Source organism: Rhincodon typus, unplaced genomic scaffold, assembly GCF_021869965.1.
Source record: "Rhincodon typus isolate 14 unplaced genomic scaffold, sRhiTyp1.1 hic_rhity00001778, whole genome shotgun sequence".
In the NCBI taxonomy this organism is placed as follows: Eukaryota; Metazoa; Chordata; class Chondrichthyes; order Orectolobiformes; family Rhincodontidae; genus Rhincodon; species Rhincodon typus.
This window is the reverse complement of record NW_025967416.1, coordinates 9,210-23,782: the sequence shown is the minus strand read 5'-3', so window position 1 is coordinate 23,782 and position 14,573 is coordinate 9,210. Positions and strand designations below refer to the sequence as shown.

Below are 14,573 nucleotides of genomic sequence, written 5' to 3'. Positions count from 1 at the left end.
TTTCTGAAGAAGGGTCTAGGCCCGAAACATCAGCCTTCCTGCTCCTCTGATGCTGCTTGGCCTGCTGTGTTCATCCAGCTCTACACCTTGTTATCTCAGATTCTCCAGTATCTGCAGTTCCTACTATCTCTCAGTCTAAGGATATGGGATAGGCGATTTAGAACTGAGATGAGGAGAAATTTCTTCAGAGTGGTGAGCCTGTGGATATCTCTGCTACAGAAAGCAGTCAAAGCCAAAACATTTAATATTTTTAAGAAAGAGTTTGATATTTTTCTTAAGACTAAAGAGATCAAAGGGTATGGGAAGAAAGTAGGAGCAGGGTACTGAGTTGATGATCAGCTGTGATCATATTGAATGAAGAAGCAGGCTCGAAGGGTCGAATAACCTACTCTTGCTCCTGTTTTTCATGTATCTATGTTAATCTTTCATCCAAGTCATGAATATAATCATAAATTTTGAGGTCGCAATTCTTGGATCAATCCACTGGTTACAGTTTGGCAACCTGAAAATGATTCATTTATCCTGACTTTTACCTGTTAGTTAGCCATTCCTCTAGCCATGCTAATCTATCACTGCCAACATCATAGATTCTTAGCTTTTCCAGTAGAAACTTGCGTAGCTCCTTATTGAATGCCTTTTGAAAATCCATAAATACTCCATCTACAGCTTTCCCTTTATCTTCAAAGAGCTTAGAGTTGTCAAATACAAATTTCCTTTCACACAATCAGGCAACCTTGTCTCATGATTTTCTAAATGTACCTCCTGAATAATGGTTCTAATATTTTGCCGATAATAAATGTTAGACTAGCTGACCTATAGTTTCCCATTTCTGTCTACCTCCTTTCTTGAACAATGTTGCATTTGCGGTTTTCCAGTATGCTGGGGCCTTTCCAGAATTTGGGGAATTTTGGAAGATTATAAACAATGCATTCGCTATATCTGCAGCTACTTCTTTTAAGGTGTGTGGTGGCAGGTTATCAGGTCCAGGGAACTTAACAGCCTTAAGTTCTGCTAGTTTCCCTATCACTTTTACTCTGGTGACATTAATTTGTTTTAATTCCTCCATCCCTTTCATCTCTTCAGTTTGGAATGCTTCTCACAGATCTTCTTCTATGGATATGAAATAACTGCACAAAGGCCAGTATCCCATCACCAAGTCACCTTTTATTTACGTGTGCACAGTGCATGGGCTCTGACCAGCCAGTTAAGAGCCAGTTCCTAGAAAAAGGATACTGTCTGAATCTCCTGTTTATCTGTCAGTCAGGACTCTCTGATGGGCCCAGGTTAACAACCCCAATCAAGGATCTGTCAGTAAGATCAACCTGGCCCTTGTTCCAATCACTACAGAGTACAAATGCAAAATAGTTCAAAGCTTCTGCCTCTTCTTGTGTCCCATTAGTAATTCCCTAGTTTCATCCTCTAGGTGACCAATGCTCACTTTAACTACTCCTCTTATTTACTTGTCGAAGCATTTACTGTCGGTTTATATAACATATATATAGTTTCCTCTCGTACTTTTCTTTCTTTTTTAGACATCCTTTGCCGATTCCTGAACTTCAGATCTTCAAATCAAATATTATTATTTGTCATGGTAGTGTACACCCTTTCTTTCAAGTTGATATCACCCTTGCGTTTATTAATTAGCCATGGATGGTGATCCTTCAAGTAGTTTCTTTCTTTCTATTGTAATGTATCTTTATTGAGAGTTATGAAATGTCTCCTTAAATGTCTACCACTACTTCTCCATTGTTTTCACTTCTAACAAATTTTCCTATCCACTTTATATCTTTGCTTTCATATCCTTGAATTGCCTTTAGACTTTTTTTAAGATACTAGCCCAAGACCCACATATCTCGCTTTATATGATGAAACAATTACTGTTGCCTGGAGGATCCTACACTTTTGAGATTCTTAAATAATCATGTTTTTATTGCACGCTACCCAGCCAAAAAAAGCCTATTCCCTAATATGTTCCAGAATGTACGATTCTATGAAGTTGTTCTTAATGCACTGTATGAGCCCATCCTCCATTCTACTATTGCCTAACATATACTGCTTAACCATTTTTGTTCGCAGTGACAAGTTTTTCCATTAATACCAATTCTTTTGTCTTTGTGTCTATTAATACATTTACTTCACAAGTATCTATTATCCTGTAAGCCTTTAATTGGTACTTCAGAATCCTGCTTTATCATTCAAAGAAAACTCAAAAAAAGTATTCATTTTTAGAGCGAGAAAACAAGCTGTTATGTTGGTACACCCTTTGGAACCAGGAAGTATATACCGGGTAGAAAAATGGTAAATCTGAACAGGAATACTTTACTGATGATGTTCATACCTCCACAGCCGGTTCTAGACTGGACATAAGCTCTGTCCCATCAGGTCACCTGACCAGCTGCCTACATAGCACTATTCAATTTGCTGTTAATGCAATCTGGCCTATCAGTTTGACTTGAAATTATTAAAAATTTTAAAATCCCGTGTTGATTTACTAAAAAATACAATGCATAATTTGCATATTGTCATGAACTTAATTTTTTTTTATGATTGAGAGAAGGAAGTACTAATTAGTAGAAGTTTGTGCAGGTTTTATTCCCAAACATCATGATATAAATTATGATAGTGTATTTCCATAAGTGTGAATCATTCTGCAAAGTGATGATAGGGAAAAATTATTGTTGAATGTATTGTTCAATGTTAAAATGTTAGAGAAAGCAACTTGATATAAATGTACTAAATGTTCACAAGATAGCACAATTGATTTTAACTTGTGATTCTGCTATTCCAAGAAGTGCAGCATTTTTCAAGTGAGTAACAAGACTGATTTGTGCAAATTGATTAACTTATTTCTTGTCTTTTAGAGTTTTGTACAATGCCAGTTTAAGAAGATAGGAAGAAATATCGGACTTTGAAACTAGAATGCTACTGTATGAAGGGAACGCAGACTGCATGATTGTTCTATGAAGGGAAACTTAAAGCATTGATATTGCTTATATCCATTTCAGCTTTTAAGCCAGTTCATGTCCTCCATTTCTAAACCTTTGAGTGCATAAATGCAAATTTTTAATAACTCCATTACTTGTTAGCATCTCCCTCCAAAAGGTAAGTTATCTTACAAAGTGCAAATCTACAATTAAAAGTGCTTTGGTGTAATTTGAATTGGGTAGTATCCATTTATGATTCGCGATAAACCCACGGTAATTGTAGGTTAGCTAAGAAATTGAGGATGCTAACGACAAATTAAAAAGTTTGTTATCTCCATCAGAAAATGCATGATCTGCCTATGGGCACCATCCACAAAGCATGTGAATCCATAAAGTAATAAAAGGCAATGCACTCTGGCAACACCACTTCAGAATATAGCACAGACTAGGAGATACAAAAGACTATTCATCTAGGCTAGGATCCATTCTAGCAATAATGGGAGATGTTCAGCAAGTGGGTACACAGATTTATTTATTTTATGTATTTTGTCTATGCTGGACGTTTTTGGACATCTGTAATCCTAATGAACAGTGAACTTAACACAGTATATGGGAAGGTTAGCAATCTCTCTATATTCCTCCATTGGGTCTATAGTGCTTATTTTTACTACTATGCTGTAAGCGCAGGAATGAGTCTTCAGTTGACTTCATCCTATTCTGTTTTACATAGTAAACATAGAAGCAAGAGAACTTACCTTATGTTCCTATCAGGAAACAGTGCTCACTAAATCAGCAGCTCTTGAAAAGGCAGTGCTCACTAAATCCATGAATATATAACTATTGCAAAAATTGGAACAGCTTAGTCCACCTGCATGGAATAAATGGCATCATTGATGTGAGTGACATGGCAGGCTCTGCGTTGAGGTATTATACACACTAGTTTCTGAAGCAGTATGTCAAATTTAGCTGTAGTTGTTACTTCCAATCCTGTTTTGAACTAAGTGACAGCTCTCTTGATTACTTTCATTGAGTGTATTATGTAATGATCCATTAGCCCATAAAGGGAAAATAACTTTTTCTGTCTCTACCTAGAGCCTGTTAATTTTAAACCAGAGTCCTTTATATCTGTGCTCACTGCCTGTAGCTTGTTCCATCTGCATCATAAAGTTATCTTCTCAACAGCAATCAAATAGATGACCTTTCCACTCATTAACAGAGGATAGTCTATCAGGCAGCAATTAAGTAATCAGTTAGCTTGGTTGAGCAGGTCTACGTTGTTACTTGATTCGAAAAGGACCTACAAATTCCTTCTCTTGTTTGCTAGTTAATCTGAATTTTAGGGTCATCTATCCACCTGATGTGTTATTTAAGAATCAGGAGGCATGGTTTAAAACTTTCAAGCAACACTACGCTATAGTTACTGATTAGTCTGTATTCACTTTTACAGGATTGCAAGTATAGGAGCAATCACTGTTTACGTAAAAAAACAATCTCATAGAGACCCACTAGCTGGGTTGCCTGCTGAGAAAATACATGCTTGGACGGTTTCGCCCGTGTTCACTTGCAGAGATTGCTATCTACCTTGTTTCTGGGTGATGAGCTTGAATATATCATTGCCACTTAGCAAATAAATATGTTTCATACTGACTTGATTTGGACCTCCAGGATTGACATTGAGGAAATGGGAATCATGTGATCTGTATTCACCTAGGTGGCAACTGGAATTAAACCTATCTCATATGTAACTGCAACAATCAGGAGATTTCTAGTAACCATTAAGTAATTCAAGGGTGCAGTTTCTTTATTTGGAACCTCCCACCCTAATCTAAATAATTGGTGCCTTGTCTTTTGCCCTCCTGAGTACCATTCTCCTTATCCGGAAATTTTTTAAGAAGGAGGGTAATAGCCCTCATTGTTATTCAGGTTAGTGTGCTTGGGTTACTGCTTCCGATAGCACTCAAATCTAGCAAAACGGTCAGCCTATTTGAAGAAAATTTAATGTTTTTGTTTCTCTGATACTGTGAGATTCCCAGTATTATTAACTAGTGCCACTGAAGAAGTTCCTTATCTTACTCAGTTACTTTCATTTGTAATTGAATTATAAATAAGTTGCCCACTATATGCAAGATCTCATTCTCAATTTTAGTAACTGAACATTGATAGAGGCCAAATACATGATTTAAAAATTGTGTGCCTGAGAGGAATTCTGAAACTAAGTACAACATTTGTGGTGATGAAAGTGAAATCACTTCTTGTATAATCTCCCGATTTATTACTTTTGCATTGTAAATGATCTGGAAGCCAGTGCAATTTTTAGATCATTGGGAACATTTTCCCCTGAAATCTAATCTCAACTTGCTGTTATATACTTGTAACAGCTAACCAAAAATTAAATTTGGATTTTGACACAGTGTTAAGCTTATAATGTTAATATGTATCAGAATTTGAATATATTCCATAACTTTATACTTTCCTAATTTAAAATAAATTTGTAATAGCTACTTGAGTATTATACAGATACAATGTAAATATTGCCTTTTTGGTACAGTTGAAAATAGATTAACATCATGATGTCAATCAGTATTATGTTACGGGTGGCAAGTCAGGTTTCCTTGGTGCAAGGTACTTCTACAGCAATCTCTGAAGAAGTGGCAAAATACCTAATTAAGGGTACTTGGCTTAAATCTAACCACCCTCGCTAAAAAACCACAATTTTCTGTAAAATTTAATTATTTGTCAACTTTAGCAGAATTTATTGACAATTACTGGTTCCTAGTACTACTGAATAAATGTTCATCCATGCCCAATAATCAAACTGATTATCTCTATCGAGTGTGGATATGATTGTACATTTTTTTAAAAGACAAACATATCTTTGTGAAGCAGAAATGGATGTAAGACAATACTTGAGAGGTCTGTATATTTACCAACAAAAAAGCTTTGTTTTTACTTTTTTGTGGCACTCTTATTAGCACTTCTGGGATGAGCTGGATAATGTAAGTGAAGTAATTATTTTTCCTTTTGGGAGTATAAAGCTCTTGGGGGAAAATTTAGGCAAATGTTCTTTACCAGTGAAATATCCAGCACTTTATTCAGCTAATATTGTGACCAGTAATTCCCCTTAATATTTGTGATTTTTTTTTCAGTCAATTGTCCACCGTACAACTTAAGAGTATTTACTAAATGTGTATAAAAATGTTCTGTTTACTGTAAATATTGAAACTATTTTCTTACTGTGCATATTTTGAACCGTGCAAAAACAAAAGATAAGCAGCTACTTCCCTTCATTGAGGATGTTTTTGGTAGTACAGGCTTGTTCTGAAGGGAGCTTCAGTTGCCTGACCAGCTTTTGGGTCAGTTGTTTTAAATACAGAATTTCTATTCAGATTTGTATGGTTTATATCTATTGTAAGTTTCATTTTTTGGAAAGGTTCATTTTTTATATATATGTGTACATGTATATATACACACAAATATATATGAAATGGTATAATATTTTGTTATATGTACTAATTGAGTACAATCAAATGATAACTTCACCACATGTTTTTGTGGTAGCTGTGTGAAACTGTCAAAATTAGTTCAAAATGGCATCTTTGCTACCGTTTTTGACTGATTTTAAATACTTGTTTTCAAAGGAAATCAAATATTTATGGGGCATACTGTGAAGTAACAGGGCTAAATGTATTTTAAATATGACTTTTCATGAGAAACCATATAAACAGATAATGCTGAATGAGAAAGTATTTTTATTTTTTTTATTTTGGCACACAGTTTTTATCATGAGACAAAACTGAAATCTAAAATCAGATAAAAAAAATTATGTAGATGTTCATCTTTTGAGTTCACTATTTATACTGAATACCATTTTGTCATGTACTATTCTGATTCTATTACTGCCTATTATCATGGGAGCGTGTAGTAGTAGCCTAAATATGTAAAAATGAATTTATGTTGCTGGCTTAAAAAAAACCTGAATTTATAGTGCATTGTTAACTCTTCACATTCATATTAAGATTTATGACTGTTTGTAATCTTATTTTTGTTCAGCAACATCCCATTCAATTCATATTATTGTAAATATCTCTATGCAGTAATATAACTTCAGATCACATTTGTTTCTTACCTCGCATGTCAAATTAGCATTAATTTTGCTTTTTACTGAGTACCTTTAACAAATGTAATTGAATGATAAGATGAACCAAATACCTATAAATATTTTAGATTAATATTCCAAAATATTGAGTTTTATTTGATTAATTTATATTTAAAAGACATCAGGTAGCTAAAACTTAAGGTACTTATTTTTTTTATGGATCCTTAAATACACATTTAAGAGGCTTCTATCAGAAGCTGTTTGTCTCCTCCATGTCTACTCCCAGCTTTTCAACTTATTTATTCTGTTTCGTCAGAATAAAAGTATATATTTAATTCATCCACATCCACAGACTGCAACTTCTGCTAATTAAACCAACATAATTGTTAGACTTGTGGAACAAACAAACTTAACTAACCTGCTTCCAATTGCATGAATTTTTAATTAAAAGCTAATGGATAGGAAAACTGGGTACAAATAATTTTAGTATTCAGGTAGCCAGGGAGCCTAAAGTAACACTGTTATTGCTTACCTGTCTTTCATTATCCGTCATCTTACTGGTATTGTTCAGCTTTGAAATGCCCTGTTCAGTAATTGAAGATTGTAGTTTGCTCAGCTGATTTTATCTGAATACTTTTGTACTGTGTTGAAAGAAATTGGAATGTCATTCTTGTTTTTGCACAATGGATCATTGCAAATTTATTAAGATTTTATTTAGTTTTGAACTTTAAATTGAATTGTTTTTCATTAAATGAGTATTTAGGGCTAAAATGAGGGTGATGGGCATCTTGTACAACAAGATAAAGATTATTAACAAAGCTTCCATGCTGGAATATTTGGTAATTTGATTGAAATAAAGCTTCATTGCTAAACAGTTGACTTCTTAAGATGTTCAGTAGTTCAATGGAAGATCTGGATCTAGAACATTATTGCACCCCTCTAATAGACAGTAATTGAACCAGAACTTTGCACAAGTTATCAGCTTTTATGGAAATGAGAGTTTTAATACTATTGTTTCATTGAACCTTCTTTTTATGTTATTACATAATATTGATATTTTATGTTGAGTATGGTTCATTTGGAAAGTACACATGGCAAGTTTACTGATTCCACATTTTCAATACTTACAGATCACCAAATCAGCATAGCCCAATGTTTTGTTTTTGCTTCCTTTAAGGTCAGCCCCTCCACTTTGTGCATAAAATGAAGAATTTTCCTTTACATATTCCTGATAATGACCTTTTTTTAAATAGCGCTGATATTCCGCATGCTAAACTTTAGTGTAGAAATACAAGAAGCCCTTATGATTTGACATTTAATTTTTGACATTCTTGTAATAATGAAGCTCGATTTTTATATATGCTTTTTAATAAAAGTTGTACTTGTGTCTTGGTTTGTTTCATTTTTATTCTTCTCCTGTAGGTTACTTAGCTTCACCCACCTGAAAAAGCTTGGATGTGCACAGCATATCATGTGATAAACCATGAGCAGAAATAATTTCTGTGTGCTATCAGACAACATCCAATCTTGAGATTTTGCTGGGTTTAGACAAAAATCACTTATTATAAGCAACAAAATTCACAGCCATTTGGTCTCGACCCTCGTTGCCCTCATGCCTCTTAATTTTAATTGTTATGTTTTAATTTTGAGAAAATTTAATGTAATTTTTTCTAATTATATAACTCAATCTGGCATACAAATCTGCCTGGTAAAAATAAGCAATTTCTGGCTTTTAAATAACCTAGAAGGCATTACTGGGGCCGGGGAAAAAGTTGTTTTTGGTTGGTGGGGTGGTGCTATGTGCAGCTGAGATTGTTTTGACATAAACCTATATCCCACTCCAGATTCATCTTCAGCAATTTCTTGGAAACAAAATGCCTATTGTATTTGTAATCAGTGAAGACTGGTTTTGCTCATGGTTAATTGAGGGCCACAGATATTAACCTTATCTCGTCACAACTGTAGGAATAATGCAGACTGAAATGTTTGCGCAGACACTGCTTCCAGAACTTTTATCCAAAAGTAGGTATAGGAAAGATCAAGGCCACAATTTTTTATAACATTTATTTATCCTAAAATTAGTGCACCTTGTTTAAGAATAGCACAGATATTTAAATTTGCCCGTAATAGATGAAATCTGTATATTTTTGTGATTTCTGCAGGTATTCAAATGTAGTAGAACATGGTTTTATGCAACGTATGAGGAGTGTTGAATATTTTTGCAGTAGATTTCTTTTGGTGAGTTACAGCTAGTGTTTTGCACTATTAGATCAGTAGATGTTCTGATTGAGCACAGCATATATCCAGTACCCTGTGTAATTTGGTATATAATGAACAATCATAAGAAAAGGTGCAATGTGTAAATTACATGTTCAAAATTTATTTAGCAAATAAGCAAGAAATGTTGTTCTATATAGCTAAATTGAGCCTGCGATGCTGTTGTGTTGACTCTTGATACAGTTAATAGTTGACTTTACTTGAACCTTTGTTTATCAAGATGTTCTCCATTTTTTTTCTTGTTTTCATGTCTCTTTCACTCTCATCGCCAAGGCAGAGTTTTGTCTCATATTCACTAATACTGTCTCAAATGAAGACTGAGATAATATAGATTTTTTTGTATGGACAGAAACATGGATATGAAATGCCTCATTAATGTTTGATTTCACTTCACATTTTTAAAGAAATGGTTTAGTGATAATGTGTTTAAGTTTTTTTTTAAGAATTGTTTCATATTTGGATGAAGTTTATAAAGCAGTAAGGAAAATACTTTGGATGCTGGAAATCTGACAGAAACAAAGCACTGGAAATACTCAGTAGGTCTGGCAGCATCTGTGGATGGAGAAATAGAGTTAATATATCTTATGAGTCAAATTTGAACTAGTAGGTGAATCAGTAAGGCTGCTCTGGGATATGTTTCTGCAATCAACAAATTGGAAACCAGTTTGAGTCACCAAAACTATATTGTGGGAGAGCTCCAAGTATCATGAATTTCTTTTTTAAGTGAGACATTTAAATATTTAAACAGTGTGAACTTTACAGAAGGCTTTGATACTTCACTATCACAACTAATTCATGACTATTTAATAAGTTTATGCTATAATTAATTATGTCATTATATTAGCACTTTTTAAAAGAACTAATGTAAACACACTTCTTCCTTTTATTGTGATACAACAACTAATAACCCAAAGTGTTGTCTTCATTGTTAATGAGAATATTAGTAGACCATGCCTGCTGTTTCTAATCCAATCTCACATTCCACTCTTGTGATGCTGTAATTTTATTTTCCTTAAGTTTGCATCGAATTTGCACTCATTGCGTAAAAGCTTATTTATTACATCCCCCAGCACCTCTTGCCCAATAATTTAAATCTGTGTCCCTTATTCTTTACCCAGTCAATGAATGGGAACAGTCTTTGCTTGTCTATCTTGTCTAAGCCTCTCGTAAGATTTACTAGAGATGTACAAAATTAACTAAATATAATTGACTCCAAGGATACACCCTTAATAACTCAAATCCCTCCAACCTGGAACCATTCTGGTGCATCTCCTCTGTACCTTCTGAAGGATCCTCACATTGTTCCTAAAATCTGGTGAGCAGAACTGGACACACTACTTTAGATTAGGCCTTTATGTAAAAAAAAACACAATTTCTCTGCTTTTGCACTCAGACTTATGAAGTACAAGTTTCACTTCGAGTGCCCTGCCACTTTCTGTGCACATGAACTCTCAGATCCCTCTGTGCTTGCATAACTCTTTTGATTTGTGGCATCAAGTCTAAAATGCCTCTCCTTATTGCTTCTGCTAACATACATTACCTCACACTTGTATCAAATTCCATATGTTACTTGTCTGCCCATTTTGCCAGTGTGCCTTGTTAATTGAAATCATCCCCACTGAAAGCTATTTGCCACTCACTCTCCAAAACTCTGGCACTTTCCCAGTATCAACCAAAATTTGAAAGATTATGGCGAGCCTTTCAGCTAGTTCTACCCTCATTCCATTAGTGACCTGGAATGTGAGCCATCAGGATCAAGTGACTTACTAACTCTCACAGTTAGCCTTTCTAGTTACTCACGCCTAACAATTTTCATGCCGTTCATTACCTCTATCATTCCCCACTTCTTCTGATGTTTTGTCAGCATCTTGCACTTTACTAAACACTGGATACAGAGTGCTCTAATTATTCCTGCCTTACCCGGAGCTCCAAAACACCTATCACCGTCTTTGTTCATAAAAAGACCAACCCTATTATCTCTTGCTATCCATTTGCATCCTAATAGAATTTTTTGTTCCCTTTTAATATTAGTTGCCATTTTGTTCTGATTCTTTACTCAGCCAGTTGTATATCTCCCCTCAACTTATTTTATTTGGCCTGATTCTTGCTTGAAGAGTTCATTTGACGTGCATAATACACACTTATTTTTGTTTCATCATATTCCCTTTCCCTCATCCTCCATAGAGTCCTGAATCGAGATCTTATACCATGTGAGTTCTACTTAAGATTGTTCATTGCTCTTCTGCATTTCTAATCTAAGCCTTATAATATGGTGATCATTAAATCAAATGTTTGTCCATATGCAATTAGTTCATCCAAATCCCTAACACAACATGTAGAAAAGCGTATCATCTTATTGGATGGAGGGCGTACTCACCAAAGAAGTTCTCCTGCACCCATTACAAAAATCTTATCCTCAGTCCTGATTTCCATTTATTTATGTCTTTCTCACTGTTGTAAGGTCTATAGAACATTAAACGTGTGATCATCATATCTTTCTTGTCTGTCAACCGCAATCATGTAGATTGTCAAGGACGACGACATCTTTCCAACATTCCATCATTGAACTGTACTGCCACAACTCTTTCTTTTTGCCTTTGCCAACTATAATTTTCTAACACTTCCTATCCCTGTTCTTTGCTTTTGAAAAATTGTGTCGTCCATGTTGAATATGAAATGTAAAGTTACTGACTTGAAGGAATACAAATGCTTACTATACATGCTGAAAGCATAACATTGACCAGAACTTGAGAAAATAGGGTTGGGTCTCCCATGTGGTATAGTTTTACCCCTCCCTCACATTATAAGATGAGATACAAATCTCTGCAAAATTGTTGAATGCAGAACTGAACAGAGGAAATCTCAGCTGGAAGACAGAAAAGAACTGCAAGTAAATTTGTAAATGTTATTATTTCAGGTTGGTGCAGAGATGGTAACCGGTCTTTTCTCTTTTCAAGTGCTGACCGAAGCCCTGTTTAAAGCCAGAAGTTTTATTTTGAATTACAGAATTTCCCAGCCAATGATAATGAAAACATCGGCTATTTTCCATCCGAGGTCATATTTCAGCACTTTTTATGGATAACGACAGAGTATCTTTGGTGGAGGTTTGAGAATTCTCAGACCTTCTTCTGGTCCTTGTCGGTGTACTGAAATCTAGTACCTTTCAAGAGTTATCACAATTGATCAGAAACAACATTGTGCTCCCTCATCCAGACACATGTTGCCAGAAAGTGTTTTTAAAAGTATAAATTCAAGGTATGGCTTTGTTATCCAATATACTCACTATATAATTGAGACAACTTGTTACTTGTTGCAAAATGAGTCTTTTTGAAGTTTTCCTGCTGTGGTGTAAAGACAGCACCAAATTATATCATTGTTATGCTTCAGTAATAGTTACTAACAGCACTGACATTGGTGGTTTGGGAGAACATTATTTGCATCGGTGTTTAATTGTTGAAACTAATTGTATTTTGCTTTTGTTGGGACTTTGTATACTTTGGCAATTATATTTCTGTAAATTACCATCTAAACAAATAAAAAGTTAAACTTGTAATTTTCTGGGTTTTTATCCATGTATAGTTTGCAGGTCCTGCATTAATTTAGAACTACTTCATTAGTATAGCGTATATTTAAAAGGAATTTTCCAGTGATCAGTTTGACCATTCAGATATTTGAAACTTGCTTTTCTCATCACAAAAAAAAAACACAAGTAGAATTAAACCAAACTAAATGAGCTCTTCACATTTTAAAGAACAGAAAACTAGAACAGTCCCTTTGGCACATGAAGACTGTGCTGTCACGTGATGCCATTCTAAATTAAAAACTTTTTGCCTCTACACTGTCTATCTCCCTCAGTTCCCTGCCTATTCACATGTCTGTCAAGATACTACTTAAATGTTGCTATTGTATCCGCCTCCACCACCACCTCTGGCAGTGCATTTAAGGCATTTACCACCCTCTGTGTAAAAGAAAACCTGCCTCTCATATTGCCTTTAAACTTACCTCCTTAAACTTGTGTCTCCTATTAATTGACATTTCTACACCGGGAAGAAGACTCCAACTATTCCATTCTATCCATAACTCTCATAATCTTGTAAACCTCTATCAGGTTGCCCCCTTCCCCACCGATCTCGTCCTTCGACATTCAAGTGAAAACAAACCAGGTTTGTCCAATCTCTCCTCTGAGCTAATACCCGACAAACCAGCAACATCCTGGTAACTACATAGCTTTCACATGTTTCTGGTAGTATGGCAATCAGAACTGTACGCAATATTTCAAATGTGCCCTGACTAAAATTTTACACAGCTGTAATCTGACTTACCAATTTTTATACTTTCTGACCCAACTGATGAAGGCAAGTATGCCATACACCACCTTGACTACCTTATACATGTGTTGTCAGTTTCAGGGAACTAGGGACCTTTGCTCCTAGACTCCTCTGTATGTTGACACTACTAAGGTTTCTGACATTTACTATATACTGCCGTCTCAAAATTAAATCACCTCGCATTTGTCTGGATTAAACACTGTCATTTCTCCGCCCATGTCTCTAGCCTATATATACAGCTGTAGCCTCTGGCAATACTCCTCACTAATATCAGCTCCGCTTAATCTTTGTGTTGTCTGCAAGCTTACTAAACAAGCAACCTACATTCACCTCCAAATCATTTGTATATATTGCAAACAGCACTAATCCCTGCAGAACACCACTGGTCACAGATCTCCAATATGAAAAACACACTTTCACTGCTACTCTGTCTTCAAATGACAAAGCCATTTCTGTATCCATCTTAGATAGTAGGAACTGCAAATGCTGGAGAATCTGAGATAACAAGGTGTAGAGCTGGATGAACACAGCAGGCCAAGCAGCATCAGAGGAGCAGGAAGGCCTGGTCTAGGCCCAAAATGTCAGCCTTCCAGCTCCTCTGATGCTGCTTGGCCTGCTGTGTTCATTCAGTTCTACACCTTGTTACCTCTGTATCCATCTTACCAGCGCACCATGGATCCCATGTGACTTCACCTTTTGTATCAGCCTACCATGACGGACCTTGACAAAGCTTCTATCGGTAACATCCACCACCCTACCCTCATCATTCATCTTTATCACTTCCTCAAAAAATTCAGTGAAGTTTGTGAGACATGACATCCCTGCACAAAGCCATGCTGCCGATTGCTAATAAGTCCATATTTTTTCCAAATATGAGTAAATTGTATCCCTAAGAATCTTCTCCAATAATTTTGCTTCCACTGATATAAGGCTCACTGGCCTGTAATT

At 35.4% G+C, this 14,573-nt stretch overlaps 1 long non-coding RNA gene across 1 annotated transcript; it reads left to right on the top strand.

Moving 5' to 3' along the window:
- Positions 1-423: 423 nt before the first annotated feature.
- On the top strand, positions 424-12,850 carry LOC109923826. The gene is made up of 2 exons (XR_007261297.1): positions 424-1,591; positions 2,862-12,850. It is a non-coding gene; the product is annotated as an uncharacterized LOC109923826 (long non-coding RNA).
- Positions 12,851-14,573: the final 1,723 nt, after the last annotated feature.